General features: G+C 46.4%; 1 long non-coding RNA gene across 1 annotated transcript in view; it reads left to right on the top strand.

The window, feature by feature from the left end:
• LOC138527752 (uncharacterized) overlaps positions 1-17,452 on the top strand; it is an 89,331-nt gene extending 71,879 nt beyond the window's left edge. The window contains exon 3 of the long non-coding RNA XR_011284032.1: positions 16,478-17,452. This is a non-coding gene — a long non-coding RNA (uncharacterized lncRNA). The remainder of the gene's footprint in view (positions 1-16,477) is intronic.
• Positions 17,453-17,751: the final 299 nt, after the last annotated feature.

The raw sequence follows: 17,751 nt of genomic DNA, 5'->3' as shown, positions 1-17,751 counted from the left end.
CTTACAGACACAAGTCTTTGTTTAAAAGAACACAATGCTTCTGTTCTTTCAAGCAAGCTGCATGCAGGGGAGAGACACATTCCAGGCCTTGCTATCTCCTAATTTCTATTCGTGTACTGGGGGTCAACTTGCTCTCCAGGGCTCTACAGGGCTCAGGAAAGGGGGGCCGCAAAGAAGAGCATAATTCAAGTCATTTAATGTTCGCTTCTAGCATTTCTACTGTGTTTTTGAGACTAACTGGCACCTTTGGACTGATTGGGATGCCTTGCTGCTTACTTCCAAGGATATGCGAGGGAGGAGACTGTGCATTTCTGTCTGGGTTGCTACGTTATGTTTCAACATGTCTCTCGCGGCCTTGCGTTATGCACAAGTAGAGCAGAATAATATTTCAGCAAAGCAGTTTAACACAAGACAAAAAGCAAACGTTAGAGAGAAAACAAAATGGCGATTTCAGTCACCTTAAAATGGCCGCACTTTAGCCAAGTTTATGGCTATATATTTCTAATACTAAACACATGAGGCGGTTGGTCTTCGGCCAGTATAGTACATGGCCTTATGATTGGGGGGTGTCTACTTTTTTCTGGACTGACAAGCTATTATGCAACAGAAATAGTGACCTAATTACGTCACTCTCCCCCCCAAGCTGATACTGCCACCCACTGCACCCAAGCCATTTTACCCAATTTTCAATTAACTTTTTGCTCGTTTTCTTTTCTTTATATTTCCAATTGCAATGAGACTACTAAACCTCACCAAAGTAACTTCTCCTTCAATTAGTCTTTCCTGTTCCATTCCCACAAGTTTGCCACCTTCCACCCCCTTTAAGTATTTCTTCTTTACCACTAGTCTCCTACCCTCTCCATTAAACCCATAAATACCCCTACCTCATCTAACTCCATCTCACCCCACCAGATTTCCAAAGTATGCTGCTCCAACCTCACGCCTCCACCTCCTTCATTTTCCCGCCATCTGCCTTTCCAGCCTCTTCTTACCTTTATCCTGTCTTCTTCCTTTTAGCCACTACTTCTTGGCATTTACACATGTTTACTTACCCTTTCCCTCCACCTCTCAATTGCCTTTCACTAAACATTTCCCCCACCGTTCCCTCCACCCGTTCTTTCTCTTCAAACTTTCCCTGACCCCCACTCCTGCTTCCTCGACTGACCTTTCATCATGCACTACTGCGCCGTTCCACCCTACAATGTGTCATTTTAAACACCTTCCAGAAACCCCACTTTCCTTCACCACCAGTCACCCTTATTATCTCTATACTCACCCAGGATGATGGCTCCCAATTTAAGCATTCCTCTTAGACAAAGGGCAAATTGGAATCCAGCCAGGGCCAAATGGACTGCTGTTCCTTCCAAGGGCAACATGCACTTTTTTCCACATTGTGAATGGGCAGTGAAACAGCGATGAGAGGCGCTGTCCTAGGTGCTTATTTGGGCAGGAATACCTTTTGGGCTTTGGTTTAGCTCCTTCATGACACATAGTTGTGTTTTGGTCTCTTGAATCCCGATCTTCTCACGTATTGTCAGGAAAACCTGTGCATTCTTGTAAGGGGGTAGTAGACTTTTTTGATGCCCAAACAAACATCACTGGTCCTGCGAATGGGAGACCGCTGCCGCCTGAAGGCTTTGCAGGATGGTGTGTGCATCCTGGATGATTCCGGCAGTGATTACTGCACCGCTAATCTACTGCCGACCCCTGGGCCGGGGAGTGAGATGGAGTTCTGGTGGGGCCTTGTGGAGTGGACTGACTACTGCTGAACGTTCTGGTGTGGGATGTGAACAGCAAGAGGCTACCTATGACTGTGTGGGTACAGCTTTGACTGGGGTGGGCAGCGCCTTCCGGAGGAGTTGTGTGGGGGAGGGACGCCGGCCACCAAAGTGTGGCAATGCCATTCATTGAGCTGGACACTCCCCGGGGTACTGTGGTTGTTGCTCTGGAGTGCCGGACATTAACCTTCAAGAAACTCCCTGATGCATCCCCATTTTTGGAGCAGCCAGACTTTGAGATGAGGGAGCAGCTTAGTTGGTCATCCCTTGGGGAATCTCACAGGCACAGAGTGAGGAAGGCAACAGGCATCTACAGGGACTGTCGGGGCTCTGCGGGCGTGTCTGGCATCTTGGATTGGGGACCTTGGCACTAGGCCCACCACTTGGACGGAGTTGCTTCCATTTCAGCAGCTCTCCTTCCACCTCACCATGACTAGACACTCCATTTACAACATTTTGCATGCCGCTAAGAAGGTACCAGTATCAAATGACATGGCCTCAAAGATGGATAAAGAGAGAGTAACAGTATCTAAAAGACAGCACTTCTGATTACCACACTTCGGTCGTTGAAGGATGACGATACTATAACAAGTGAGATTTCCACACCTAGCGCTGAGTTGAACTCCGCAATAGTGGAAAATTGGGTAGAAATCTCTTCCATGGTTGAAAGACTTGACCATAATGGAGACCACTCTTGGCTTATCAAGAGTGCAGTTCCTAAGATGTCCAGGGTCACAAAGAATTAAGGGGCTCTAATGCAACACTTAAGCTTAAATGTGAAGATCTTGCAAACCGTGTGAGGCAAGATAATTAGAAAATTTTAAACGGGCCTCTGTGAGGGGTCGTAATGAGAGGTGGACACAAAGTTGCAGTATTCTCATTGTCAGACATTTTATTAAAAATAAAAGGGTTGCAAAAACGCCTCTGTAGCCCTATCCTAAGGAAGGAGGTTCCCTACTTAAACAGAGAAATCCTTGAAAACCAGAGGATAGTTCCCTTCCCCTGGATTTGTAGTAGGATGGCAAAAATGTCTCTCTTTAAAAGAGTTCCTCGAGGTCACCGAAAAGTGCTTCTCTTTAAACAATAGTTCCTTAATGCTTTTTTCCTGGATTCAGAAAGTTGATGTCTTTGTATTGACTTCACAATGTTCTCGTTATATAAACTTAAAGATTTAGGTGGTGTAATTTTCAGACTTCCTGGTTAACCTCCTTGCCAGGTATTTGGTATCACTATTAAGCTTTTCTTTACAACTTCTGTTGGATTACCCAGCATACTCCTCTGCCAGGAATCCTCTCCTGGGTTCTTCAGATCCCCTGGTATAATTCCCTGCCAGGTATCTTCCCACAATTCGGAAAATGCCTAGTAGTTTTGACTGCCAGGGCACCTTGTGTGTGTATCTCTTCTTTAGAGGACTATGTGGTATACTCCTTTGCCAGAAGTCTTCTTCAGATACCCTAGTATACTTCTCTGCCAGGTATCTTCCCCCAAGTGTTAAAGTTATTTATACAGTTTTCAGAAGCCTGGTATATTTGATTTCCAGGACCTCTATTTATGGCCTTCTTGGATATGGCATTTATAACACGCCTATATACAAGTGTTTCAAGAGTATCCCCTGGTGTACTCCCCTAGCAGGAATCCTTTCACACTGGTAGTCTTTTCAATGGAGGTATTACAGATTCCCCTGGCATACAATGCTGCCTGGTGTCTTCTCCCTACCAGGACTTCTCTATTAGTTTTTCTGTTACTTTCAATAAGTCAAATTAGCATCTGCATTTGTTCTGTCCAATATATTTGCTGAGGGTAACACTTGCTTCAACTCTCCCCCATATTGACATTTCTCACATATGTAATTATTCAGATTTCGTTGTTGCACTTTTGCAAATTACAGAGTCCATCCGGTCCAAGCAGTGAGCCCATATTCAAGCCTGCATCTCTGGGGCCACCAACAACACGGCTAAACTCTTGAAAATCTGCAAGGAACTTTCCAATTCCTACTGCAGTATTTACTTCTCCTCTTCCTTCCCAGGCCTTCTGCAGGGCGTTGGCCTCCCACTTCACAAACAATACTCAGGACATCCTGTCCTCCCTCTCGTCTACTCCCATCCCTCCTTCACCTAGTCCTCCCTTGGCCCCTCTCTCTCTGTCCATCCCTCCATCTCACAAATAGCACCTGATGAGGTCACAAGACTGTTTGCTCTATGAAAATCTATTCTAAACGGGTGCTCCCCTGCTCCTCCAGAACTTTCGAGGACAATATTACTGCCCTCCCTCTCTGGCTGAGTTATGTAACCACTCTTTTGCCACTGGCTCCTTCCAACTACCTTCCAAGCACTTCCTTGTGCACGCCCTCATAAAAAAGCTGTCTGCGGACCCTTCCTGGCTTGCCAACTAACACCCTATCACCACTACCCCCTTCTGGGGCAAACCTTTGGAGAAGTTGGTCATCTCCAAATTTATCCACCACACTGAATCTGTTAGCTGTCTCCATGAGCACCACTCTGGCTTCAGAGCAGCCAGAGGCACGGAAACTGCTCTCCTGAACTCCTGAGAAGAATTCTCTAACCTCGACTTCAACTCCCTCTGTCCTCATCCTCCTTGATCTGTCCTCTGCCTCTGACACTGTCAATCACGCCACCCTCTTAAATCGACTCCATGATACCCTGGGCATCACGTACCAGGCAATGGCTAGGCTGACGTCTTTCCTTTTGAATCCTCCCCTCTAGACCCAGGTTCATCTGGGCCTTTTACTCTCCTCTGCCTCGCTCTCTACCTGCGGTGGCCCTCAGGGCTCTAGCCTCTCATTGTGACTCTTCAACATTTACCTTGATCTCTACCTTCTCTCCTCATTTCCAGTGTAATGCGCATGACACGCGGCTCTCCTTTTAAGCTTCCCACCATCTTGTGAGGCAAAAAACCTGGTGTTATATTCAACTCCTCTCTCCTTCTCACTTCATATCGCTGACCTTGCCAAGAAGGCTCACTCTCAGCATGGTAATATTATAGGCTATATGAAGATAGCATAATTCCCTGGAAGAACTCCATACATGAACTACAATACAGTGGTTTTGTATAACCAAAAAAACGTTAGCCATGTACCATCATTCATTTTATGATCCTGTTATATCTTGATGTTGATGAACAAGTCACTTTTGGGATGCACATGTCAATTGCGAATAAAATGTGTTTTTAAAGAAATATATTTTTTGATTAAAAAACTTTTTAGATTTTGAAGGTGGTCTGCCTTTGATTAATTCCATAATTCAGGAACAGCTGTCCTGTTTTGACGAGGAGGTATATTAATAGAGATTTGGTTTGTTATCTTAAAACCAATCTTTATTCCAGAGGGGTCTATTTTTTAATGATATCACTTTCCGCTTCACCACCTCAAAGGCATTCTCCTTTTCCTCACCTTCGCCCAGAAACGTAATGTCTTTCAAGCTCTGGCTCCCTCATGGCTGGACTACTGTAACATGCCTCTTCCCCAACCTGCCTCTTTTCTCCCTCCGCCCTCTCCAACTAATCCAGAATAGGGCTGCTAGACTTATCCTTGGCCTTAAGCCCAGGGACCACATCTATCCAGCCCCAAAATCTCCCCACTGGCTCCTGCTGGCTGCAAGGATCAAATTCAAGATCCTTTGCATCACCCAGAAGGCTTTCTGGGGCCTGGGACCGCGCTACATCCTACTTCCTCTCCATAAAAACCTCCCTGCTAGAGTCCTTCGGTCCTCTAGTTCTAATTCTCTGTAGGTCAGACATTTCTCCAAGCAGAGAGTGGGGGTAGATCTCTTTCTTCGGCAGGAGCCTCCCTCTGGAGTGGCATCCCTGCCCCTCTCAGACTTGAACCGGATCTCCTTAAATTCCAGAAGCTTCTCAACCCTTTCCTCCTCCTTCCCTCTCCCCCTTCCCGTACTGCTGTGACTGGCTTTCTGGTCCTGTCTGAGTAATCCACGGGCTTGGCCCTCCCTCGACCAGTCTGCCTCAGCACCCCCTTAACAGCACTTCCCCCGGGTACCCTTCCTTGACTAGACTACTGAGTCTGCCCCCCTCCCTCCTTGCACTTGACCCTCACCCCCTCCCCCAGTGCACTTGCCCTCCTGGCTTCCCCTAGCTTTTACCCAGCCCCTGGGGCCACCTCCCTCCCCCCCTCACCTCCCCATTTGCCCTGACATGCACCTCTCCCCCTTGCACTTCATGCTTGTTGCACTTGCATGATCCGAAGGTCACAAGACCTAGTAGGACTGTATATTTTTTATCCCCCCTCTGTTCCCCCCCCTTCGTCTTGTGGCACCTGGAAACACTTTCTCTGTATAGGCGCCATACAAATGTTCAATAAATAAATACATCTTTTTGTTCTTAAACCTTGATCTAACATTAGGTTTTGCCTGTGTTTGAATCAGTTTTGAGTATTGTCATGAGTGCCAATCTCGCATACTTCATTCAGTTGGTTTCTCATTTTTTGGTACACCCCCGGGTCCCCAATGGCACTTGGCTGACTCACCGGTGGTTTGTGGTGTCTGCAAATCAGTGTGCCTCTGCAGGTATCTCGTTAGTGGTTCCTGCGACTCTGCGTCTACTGGCAAGCTTCCTACTGCATCCAGAACCGAAGAACGCCGTCTCCCGACGTGTCCATATCTCCAGGAGCTCCTCCATGCTTCTCAGTGCTCCTGCGGTCCTTCAGGGAAGCTGGCAGCATTTCCCCTTCTCTCCCGCCAAGCCAGTGTCTGTAGCTCGTATTCGTGAGCCGCCACAGACATGTGCCCTTCTTATCCTCTGCAGTTCTCTCCTGTACTGTTTCTGTGAACGCCACGGTTGCTATTTTTAAATGTCCGGGCAATCGAAGGCCAATATAACTAGTCTGCACGTTGGTCTTTGCTTAATCTGCATGAACTCTTTCCCCCCCTCCTCCCCCCCCCAGTACTTGAGGCTTTATGGGAACTAAATCCATAGATGTAATTGGATTTCCAACATCCTGGTGTTCAAGAACTTCAAATACAGAAATGTCAGATGTTTTTTATGTTAGGAATGCTTGAAGTATACATGGGGTTTTGTCTAGAGTGACAACTGATGGGGCTTGGGATTTTAACAATAGGAGGTGTGAGAAACCCGAGGGTATTCTCAATTCTAAAACCACTGGAACCTCTTCTCAGGTGGCCAGGGAAAGGCATCGATCTCGGATCCCGACCCTGGGCATAGAGAAGAGAGGGAGGACCACCTGGGTGGAGGGTCTGTGAGGATTTAGAGTTGGGTACATATAGGCGAGACATGGTATTCCCCTTTTCCTGTTGAGGACCAACCTAACCCTCTCCCAGCCTTTATGGGTTACTGTAAAGGCGTTCCCCTCATGTTACACTTGACAGTACTGGGACGTTGACGGGGCAATGAAGAGTAGTGACCGGTTATAGGTCAAAGAATCGAATGCAAAGGATCGAATGACAAAAGGGTCGAATCAAAAGGACCTAAAATAAAAAGGGTTGATTTTTTTTTGGATTTTTTAACTTTTTATTTTGGGGGCGGGAGGGTCTCCTTCCCAAAAACTCCCTTTTTTTGTGGTAAAAACCACTTCTTTTCCAAAACGGAAACCCCAAAAAAATTATGTTAAAAGAAATAAATATTCGACTCTTTTGTTTTAGGTCAAATTGACTCGATCCTATGGCATTCGATCCTTTTGGATTCGAATCTTTGACCGGACACTGTAGTGACCACTATACCATTTCACCACTCTAGTACTGGGACAGAGAAGATGCCTGTAGAGTGTTGTAAGAATCAGGCATGTCCTCTTAATCAAAGTCGGGCAGACCCAATTGAAAGAGCACACCTTCAACCTGTTGATTGGTTTCAGTTGTATAAAAGGAGAGACAAAAAGAAACAGGTGGTCCTGCAGGGGATAGACCAGCAGGGGACTCTTCAGAAAAGGTGGCAGCCGTGTTGGTACTGTAAAAGGAGCCAGGATGCCGGCATATATCTCAGAGGACTTGCGGGACCCAGAAGGAGCAGGCTATGTCATTGCTGCAGGCCTGGGAACCTCTGTGATATTGAGCCAGCAGCAGGAGCTCCGAGGATGCCAGGAGAAGAATGGATGCAGCCTGTGTCCGGGAAGAGGCCTACAGGGTGCCGCAGTGTGCAGAGCGAAACACCCGGCAGACGAGTTGGGCTCATGGCAGTGGATGTCCTGGCTTCAGAAGTGCAGAGAAGCCGCAGGAGCCACCATGAGGAGACCCCTGAAGCCAGTGAGTGTCTTTGGAGGACGCCTGAATACCGGGGCGCTCCTATCAGACTTTCTTCAATATCTACCTTGCCCCTCTGGCCCATTTGATCTCCACCTTCCACCTTCTCTCTTCACTTCTAAAATCTCTCCACAGGCTCCCAGTGTCTGCAAGGATCAAATTCAAGACCCTTTATGTCATCCACAAGGCTGTCTGGGGCCTCGGTACATCCAGCTTTCTCTCTCTAAATAGCTTCCTGCTAGAGTTCAGACCTCTAGCTCCAACTCTTTGCAGACCAGACGTTTCTCCAAGCAGAGAGTGGGAGGTAGATCTCTTCCTTCGGCAAGAGCCTCCCTATGGAATGGCCTCCCTGCCCCCCTCAGACTTGAGCCAGATGTCCTTAAGTTCTGGAAATGTCTCAAGACTTTCCTTTTCTCCTCCTCCTTCCCTCTCCCCCTCCCATGCTAATGTCCCCCTGCCACTCAGACTGGTGTCTGGTACCTTATGAGTCTTACAGGGGTTGGCCCACCTCAACCAGTCTACCCAAGCATCCCTAACCAGTACTTGCCCTCGGGCATCCTTCCTGGACTAGCCTGAATCTGGTCCACCCTGTCCTTCGCACTTGTTTTCCCTTTCCCCTTGCTTTCCCCTCGCAGCTACCCTCTGTGGCTCCCCTTAGTACTTGCTCAGCCCCTTTGGCCCCAGCCTCCGGCACTCTCCCCCCCAACCCCCTTCTGTCACGTCCCTGGTCACACATCGCACTACCACCATGTCCCCATGTAATTCCTGACGGCGGTTGGACTACAGCTCATGTTGGCATAGCAAACGACTCAAGATAAACTCCTTTCCAACACGAGCCCCTTACCTCCAGTGGCGGTTACCATGGAGACTGTCCACGCCACTTCATGGTCTTCGGATTGGTTTTGGGCCCCATCGCGTTAAGCGACACGTGATCAGGAAATGACAGGCTCAATTCGTTACACGAGATGAGGAGCACGCATCATGTGATCAGGAGGAAAGCATCGACACGCTCGCGTGACACGGAGCGTAACACGTGATGCGCTCACATGACTTTTTTTTTTGCCTTTCAAAAGGTTTGAGCGAACACTCACACGTGGCTTCACAGCTGCTTACGGCAAGTTTTGTAGAGCACTTTCCCTGCTTCTGTTTCTTGGAATCCTTGATCACGGACTGCCTTCATGGACCTGCCCTGCTTCTCCTTGGTACCTTTTGCTTTGGCAATCTTTCCTGGATCAAAATACGAACTTGGTTTTTCCCTCGGAATTGCTTTTGAATCATCCATTGTTATTGGCGTGACCGGCCGGTTTTCTGACCACGGACTTCATCCTGGACTGATTAAGGATTTCCCATCACAGTACTTTGCTCACGTTTCTTGGCAAAATCAGGTATTTCTTTCCATCAAGAGTGCCACATTACCATCTGCTGCCTACCGCCGTCGACCATAATAGAATCCTGCCCAGTACTTCACCCAGGGTATCTGACCACTGCCATTGGGGTAAGAAAGAGTGTGACTTGTCCTTGTAACCATTCACTGTCTTGCCTTGCTTTCTCTAACCTAGTTGCTTGCCTTACAGTGGTCAGGGGGTTCACTTCCGGCGTCCCTGGTTCCAGGCTGACGCTACTCCACACCTGTGGCCCCAAAGATTGCACAGGCAGTTATATTCTATACTTGTCCGTGCGGTACTTGGGGACGGAAGTTTCATCATCTACACGACCATCAAGTCTTAACACCTTCCTCCCTTCCCTCATCCAAGCCCTTCCGCCCTGACCTTCACCCTCCCTTTTTACTTTTGTCACTGCACTTGCATGGTCAGAATGTCACAAGCCCTCGAATGACCGTTACTGTTGGGTTTTTCCCTCTCCCCTCCTTCCCCAACCCATGAATGACTTGTGGTGTCTGGAAACACTTGTGTATAGGTGCCATACAAATATCCAATAAATAAATCATAAATAAATTAATGGTCTGTCAGATTAAGCCAAACCAATGCCTATTCAATACCGAACTGAATGGAAACGTTAAATTAAGCAACATGAGTACATATTGAATACTCAACATATTGAACAACGAATTGAGTAAAACCTTGAAACTAAACATTGAATATTAAATGGAATAAAACATTATGGTCAAAGCATACAATAGAACTACACAAGCACCCACGTGAAAGTGAATGACAGAAATAACCCCAAAGAGAACCTTTATGAGTGAATGCAGTGCGGCAAGGCCAAAGACTGGCAGGAGGTGTGTGACGCGTGATTGCAGAGCCATGAGGCTGACAAAATGGAAGCCAGAAGAGTGTAAAGCAGCATATAAAGCCAAAGGCTGATAAAGTAGAAACCAAACTGCAGGTGATTTGGTACACAGGAACCAGTGCCAAGGAACCTCTGTGGGTTGAAGAGCCCAGGGAATCCTGGTTGCGTGACCTGTGATGGGTGGACTGTGCGGTCTAACAACTGCACCTAGACCAGTGAACCCTGAATGCTGAAAACCAAAGACATTGTGAAACAAACCCATAAGAGCACTGTTGGTGAACTACTGAAGCAAACCAAAAGAAGGGTCAAGTGGACCTTAAGTGGGGTGAAACATTTTGAAAGACTGAAGCAAGTATAAGTGATGAAAAGAATGTCTTGGGGAAGGGAACCCTGAAACTTGAGAAACCAAAGGTGGTGTTTTGAACTGTGTTGCTTAGAACTTGGGGAAGGGAACCCTCAGGATTGTTTGGAACTGTATTGCCTTGAACTGGAGAAAGGTAATCTTGAGACTTTTTTGTGGAACTTTCTTACACTTGGGGAATGGGAGCTGAAAGAGAACCTGGAGCTGGAAAAAGCTCAGGACTTTAAATTAAACACTATGGGCCTCATTACGAGAATGGAGGTAGCCATGGCGCTATTAGCTCAATGGCTGCCTCCGTTCCGGGCTCCATTACCGGGTTCCTTCAATGGGGACTTACCGGGCTACTCCAACATAGGAGGACCCGGTAAATCCTCCTTGCAGGAACCATTCCCCATTCCCATTTGAGCCCTCATAGGGCTCAATGGGAATGGGGAGGGAGGTAATAACGGGCAGATTACATCTGGCCCGTTATTGCCTCCCTCTTCTCCTTGCGGGACCCGGAAAGCACGCCTGGTTTTACCAGGTGTGCGATCCGGGTCCCGCGATGGGGAGCTCGTAATCGGCGCTCCCTTCATTCCGGGAGCGTCAGCCTTATAATGAGGCCCTATTTCTTTTGTTATTGACATCCCTGCACATTGCTTAGGTTTAGTTGTCAGGGCAAGTGTAGGTTTTGGACAAAGACAGACATTCAAGTTGAACTCTTTGACTCAGACTTTCGTTAGTTTCATTCCGGTAGGGAAATCCCACCTTAGCATAGGGCAAGTTAGGCATTCTACTGTTCTGATATTTGACTTAGTATTTTATTTTGAACTTTAAGACTGTTGTCTGTGTCTTACTTCATGATGCCTTCACAGAGGGATCAGTGGCGTAACAACAAGCCATCAAGAACTTGGGTATTATAGGGTCTTTGACAGGGACAAAGGAGGAATACTGTCTCATTCAATTGAATCTTCTCTTCAGTAGTTGTCCTCTCCCATGTGATCCTCCCTCATATAACTGCCCCCACCCGGAAGTGGCCCGCAAGTTTGCTGTTGGGCCGCCTGTGATCCTTGCTCTTTGCTGCCTGTTCGTGATGCTTGCGTCGGCAAGAGGAAGAGCCACTTCATTGCTGCATGGAAACACAGAGGAACTTCGCTTTCTGTTTTGAACAGGTGACTGTCAACAGGGACTTGTGAATTTTGGCACGCTGGGACTTGTGATGGGACGTTTTTGCTTCTACAGCTACAGCTTACCTGCGTATTTGTTCTTTCTCCCCAGCGTCTTTGGGACAAGGTAACGCCACCCCTTTCCCCACCTGGTCTTCCTACAAAATCCCAGGGTACGCACACGCAAGTGGGCCGTTTGGCTGTGCGTGGTGTGCATGGTAATGGTCCTGTTGTAATCTGTCTTTCGGATATACTGCGACTTTGTAAGTCAACTACTTTTCTTTGGATATCTATAGACCTGCCATTGTATCCATGGTAGCCTGTTGCTCTATTTAGCTTAGTGCTCTGCCTGAAGTTTGCTCATCTGTTTTGAAGGTGATCCTGCATTTTTTAGCCCTTCCGGCCGTTCTGTAGAATTGCCCTGTTGGGAGGCAGGTGCCTTGTAATCCTACGGGTGAGTGAGTGGGTAGGCGTTTTGGATCTCATATTTGCTGTTTCTTCTTTTCTCTAATGGGGGCAGTTTTTTGATTGTCTATGTCCCCTTCTAAATCTAGGAGTGCTTGGACCAAGTAGAAGATTGAGAGGTACACTTATACTCATACAGGGCCTGTCACCAGGAAAGAAAGCATGTCAGGGACCAGGTGCTATGATGACCTATATCAGCCTGCTTATTTTTACTCCAGTTAAAGGCACTGTGAAAATGGCATTAGCATTGCCTTTACCTCCTTCTCCTCCCACCCCTTCCGATACTGTCTTATTTGCTGCAACGACTGGCGAATGTTCGCCGTTACTAATCAAGTCTGGACCCCTGGACGAAAGTCACATGGCACCGCACCTTGAGTACGTAGGTTTGCCATTAAAAGATGACGATAGGGCAATCAGGACTGTTCCAGCACCACCTTCCATCTCTGTTGCGAGAGACATCGTGCACAGTGCCCTAATGTCCCTTTCCCAATACCCCCAAAGTCAGGAGAGTGTGTGGGAAAGAACGTCAAGACAAAGAGAAGATCACAGGGGACCAGAGGTTACAGGGAGGGGTTGGGAAGACCACATATTTGGGAGCATCTTATCTGAGTTAAAAGTCCATACGCCCTTAGGGGCGTCAGAAATGGATAGACACCCGAACAAGCGTGATACAACTGAGAAATGTCATAACATGGGCTTCCAAACAGACAGATTCTTGTACCATTTTCATTGATACCCCTAGTAAGCTCCCCCCCCTGCCGGTTTACTGACAACTCATGTGACCAAGCCAAAGGGTACCGAGCCACCTTCGTCCAATTGCCCTCGGGCAAAAGAAAGTACCTCAGCTTGCTCTTCTCCCAAAAAAACAACCAGGGCCCCAGTGGTAAAAAAGAAATAAAGGTAAACGTACATACAACAAAGGCCCAAATAAGACTGCTAGAAACTCATGTCGTAATTTGATAAAAACTGACCTGATCTATCCGGATTGATCGTCCTACCTTGACACGTCAGAGGAAGGTGATGTTATTTGCAATCGAGACAGAGGAGTCTTATCTCCTGATACCATCACGGACAATATGAAAAAAAAAAGAAAACCTCAAAAAACAAGAGTCTAACTGGAAATATAAAGGGACAAACCTATGTTAAGAATTTTGAGCAACAGAAAGGTATCCCCCTGAATTATTTTCCCAAGATACTGGCTACGGACAAACCGGCTGCTGCACGAGTTGTCCCCGGGGAGCCTGCTGTGTATTTTAAAGATAAAATAGATGCAGACGGAGGGAAAAATCATGACAAAGTAAGTGTGGGTACGCATATAAAAGAGATAGAGCTAAGCAAGGCTTGCCCTTCCACAATAGTTACACCTATGAAATTTGTGGCTTTAACTGATCTTTCACGTAAGGCTCTTATGCAGCTGGCACCAACACAGGGCATCAGTCTGATTAAACCTTCACATAACTCCAGGACTACAACAGATCAGGGGTCTCCGGGCTTGCAGCTGGGTACTGACCTCTTAATGGAAAAGATTGTTAGGAGGGCAGTAAAAGAAATAATGGCTGATTGTTCTGATGAACCTAAAATCTCATCTGGTCAGGGGCAAGTACCTGAACTGGGCGTTCAAGATCTTACAACTATAGAAGTGGATGCACAAGGCGTAGAACTATTGGAACAAGCCGTTTCGGTTAATACTTTGAGTTTGCGGGAGTCTAAAACCACTGAAGTGGGTTGTCAGGCTGAAAACCCATTGCTGAAGCAAATAACCATGAAGGAAGGAATATATAAGGATAACCAAATTAGTAGTCTTATAAACAAGCCTTTGGTGGCAAATCCTACACACAACAATGAACAACATATATGGGATCAGTCCGAAGAACGTGCCCACACTATAAAATGCAGTACTACATTGGATTGGAGGTCTGACATCCCGAAAACAGTTCATAACAGTGATTTAAGGGCAGTTCCTTGGAGGCAGCTGTGTCATCTTGACTATCCAAGTGTCCTTCTATATTATCTGTTTGAGGGGGGACCAGACTCTTTGAACAGGTAGAGATTACTCGCACTATTGAATGAAATTCCAGCATTAAGAACTTTATCTTCAGCTGACATAAAGCAGGTGGACTTCCGCCATCCGGAGCGATTTGATTGTGTTCGGGTAGTTTTTAATACAAGATCTGTTTGATGCATTTTGAGAGCAAGTTGAGGTCGTTAATAAGATGGGCTATGACTTGCTGTCATTTTCTCCCGGTTTTTCTAAAACGGATACCACTAACATAATGTGTACTGCAAGAGAAGCTAATGCCACGGGAGCCCCCCCACCCACCCTCTGGACCCTGTTCGATCTCAGGCATCTGGGGAGGACATTTCCAGTTGGCGTTGGTTGGCATTGTCCCATATGAGACTCCATTCATCAGTTAAAGGAATTAAAATCTTACCTTTTAATAGTAGCGAAATCTCGATCCTTTCATGGAATACTTTGGGCTATCGCCGTTTATCCAACTCTTCTGATTTATGCGATAGAATTGCTACTTATTCGCTCCTATGTCTTCAGGAAACCGGGATGTTGTGCCCATAAATCCTTGATGGTTTTGAGTGTTTTAATGAACCTGCAATAAGGGGCCTTTTTAGTCGACCATCGGGTGGCTTGATCATTGCTGCACGATTGGATAGTAACTTCAAAGTTGTGAAATGTACTTACATTGTGCAGGGATTTATGGCAATCGGGACTGATATTGATTCCTCCTCTTGCACTGTGCACCTACTGGTAGTTAATATCTACCGGTCTCCCAATAAAAACCTGACCCTTCACTTGGATCTTTTTTGTAATTAGTTTTTATTGAGATTTTGAGAAAAAAAAAGATCAAACACAACAGGAAAAACAGTAAAGATCGAATGATCAAGAATCAACAAAAATAAGAATAGAAAACCCCCCTCCCCCCACGTCCCCCTACCCCCAGAAACTCAGGAGCATTACCCACAAAGTCATATCTTCTTTATAGGAGAGGAGTAATAGCCAAGAGAGGTAACTCCCTAAGCTCTTGCTCGAGAGCAGGCAGTGTTTTTATTAGTCTCTAGTCCGCTTCTGGATCAGTGTCCTCTTGAGGTAGTACGATACCAAGCAGTTCCATGCTTTTAGGGAGCCAAACCCTGCGTGCACTCTCTTTCAAATAATTCAACAAAGGAGCTCACCCAGACAGAAATTTCCTGTGTTGACCCCGCAAGGAGTGTGAAAGCCATTCCATGGCCACAATCGACCACAATCTTGCTACCCACTCATGTTCACGGGAGGGGGGTTCCTTCAATTGCCACCTACGCGCTAGCGTCATTGCTGCAGCCATCATCATGGTGACATATACTATACGGCCTGCCTTCGTGGGGATACCTAGCATGGTCCGATTTAGGCCCAACATTGAAAGACCTCTATTACCACTCAGCTTGAGCCCCAGTACCCGTTCTATGGCCCGATGGATAACACCCCAGAAAGTGGTCAACGGTGGACATTCCCACCATATGTGGGCCCACGAGCCCCGCTCCCCACAATTCCTCCAACAGAGCGGAGATGAGCGCTCAAGCATTTTATTGAGTCTGACAGGGGTTAGGTGCCATTGATGGATTAACTTCATCCACATCTCCCGGGTCTGGATGGATCTAGTCAGTTTCGGGATCTGTTTCCACAGTTCCTGCCATTCTCCCTCATCTATTGCCACACCAGTGGCCTCCTCCCATTTCCCCATATATGCTCTGCGTGGAAGATCCTCTCCCGTTTTAATAGCCTTGTAGATGGCTGTCATGAGGCCCCTGTCTCCCCCGTGTGTATCCAGGTATTTCTCAAACGCAGTCAAGGGACGTGTGCCTGCCTGTTTTTGGTCTGGATGGGACAACCAATGCCTCAACTGCATATACCCATATCTGTGGGTTTCCCGCAGCCCGAATTCGGATTTACACTGTTCAAAATCCTTTAGCCTATCCCCCTCAAACATGTCTCGAAGCATTCGACAGCCCCCCAAATACCAGTCTTCAAATGCCAAGGTTTTTTGGTCAACTGTATAACTTAACTAAATGTGAAGATAGCTTATTTTGATGAAGTGTGAACATTTGGAACATGTAATCCTTAGTCTTATTTTTTCTAAATACTTGAGGGTTTATCAGTTAACACTGTTGTTTTAATCAACACTTATTCCTTGTTACTTTGATCATCTATAATGAAAATGTTTTGTTTGTAATGATGTATGATATGCCATTTGATTTATCTTTCAGTTGGAGAGTATGTTGGACTCTGTGACAGGACTAATTCCGTAGATTCTGAAAAATGTGGCACTCTGAGTTAATCATTGAAAGAGCTCACTGCGCAGGAGTGGAAGGAAATCTGCAACATGCTCCCCCTGTCATATTCTAGTGAAATTACATGACTATTCAGTTAAGGAAGTCGTCCTGACCAAGGTAGGAAAGATGGCTTGAATCGTGTTTCTTGCAAGTAAAGTGATGATCTTTCAAGACCTGGCACAGAGCACACTGCTGAGATGGAAGACTAAGAAGCCCATCAAGGAATCGCTGGTTAAGATAAATATCAACTAGAAGTGGACATATCCCTTCGGGCTGCAATTCTAGCGGAAAGATTGTTACGATGATCATCTCTAGAACAGGGGGCAACAAAGCTTGAAGGAGATCTTGCTTTACAAGACAAGGGGGTTGCTTCCACTACCACCTCTTCGGTGGTAGGGCGCTCTTCTCCAGAGAGCTAAAAGAAATAACCAACAATGCTTTGAACATTGCCAAGACTGTAGCTCTGAATCAATTGAGGCCACCTAAAGCAATGTTATTAGGGTGGTCAACATTTGGTGTTAGTTGGTTGAGTAGCTGTGAATGCACAAGCAATTACTATGAAGGCTTGGAACCCTATGGTCATGAAAGGGAATCTATTACATCTACCCTCCATATTATGAATCTGTACGTTCTGGTGTAAGATAGTGGTGGGAGGGTTGTGTGTGGGCCTGGATTTCACTACAATCTTTTACTGTTTGTGTGTTTATGGACACTGGAGTTGGAGGGTGCGGCAAAGGTATTTTCATTACCCTGTGACATGTAGTATGCATGCATTTATATGGTTGGGAGAAGGTTTGGCTTTGGCTATTCTTGAGTGAAAGTGTTACATTACTGATTTATTAAGACATGATTACGCCTATCGATGTACCATCAAATTGGAGTATAGCTAATAAAGGTATATGATTTCTTGCCTGGTCATGTAATGTTAAGGGGGTGAATAAGCCTAATGGAGTACAACTATTTTGTGAGCTGAGAAAAGAAAATGTATCAGTGGCAGCTCTTCAAGAAACTCGTCTCAAAGCCCAAGAACAAATGAGAAAGAAGTGATGCAGTTTCACTCCTCACATAGTGATAAAAGGGGTAGGGATGATGATCAAGATTCATAAGAGCTTGGCCTTTGTACTGAAGATTATGTGAGGGATAGAGAGGAAATAAGTGTTTTAGTCAATAGCCTGGCGAATGGGGCAAATTATACTTTTGCATCTTTT

This window comes from Ambystoma mexicanum, chromosome 7q (genome assembly GCF_040938575.1).
Source record: "Ambystoma mexicanum isolate Mex_15411 chromosome 7q, UKY_AmexF1_1, whole genome shotgun sequence".
Taxonomy (NCBI): Eukaryota; Metazoa; Chordata; class Amphibia; order Caudata; family Ambystomatidae; genus Ambystoma; species Ambystoma mexicanum.
This window is presented reverse-complemented; position numbering and strand designations above follow the sequence as displayed.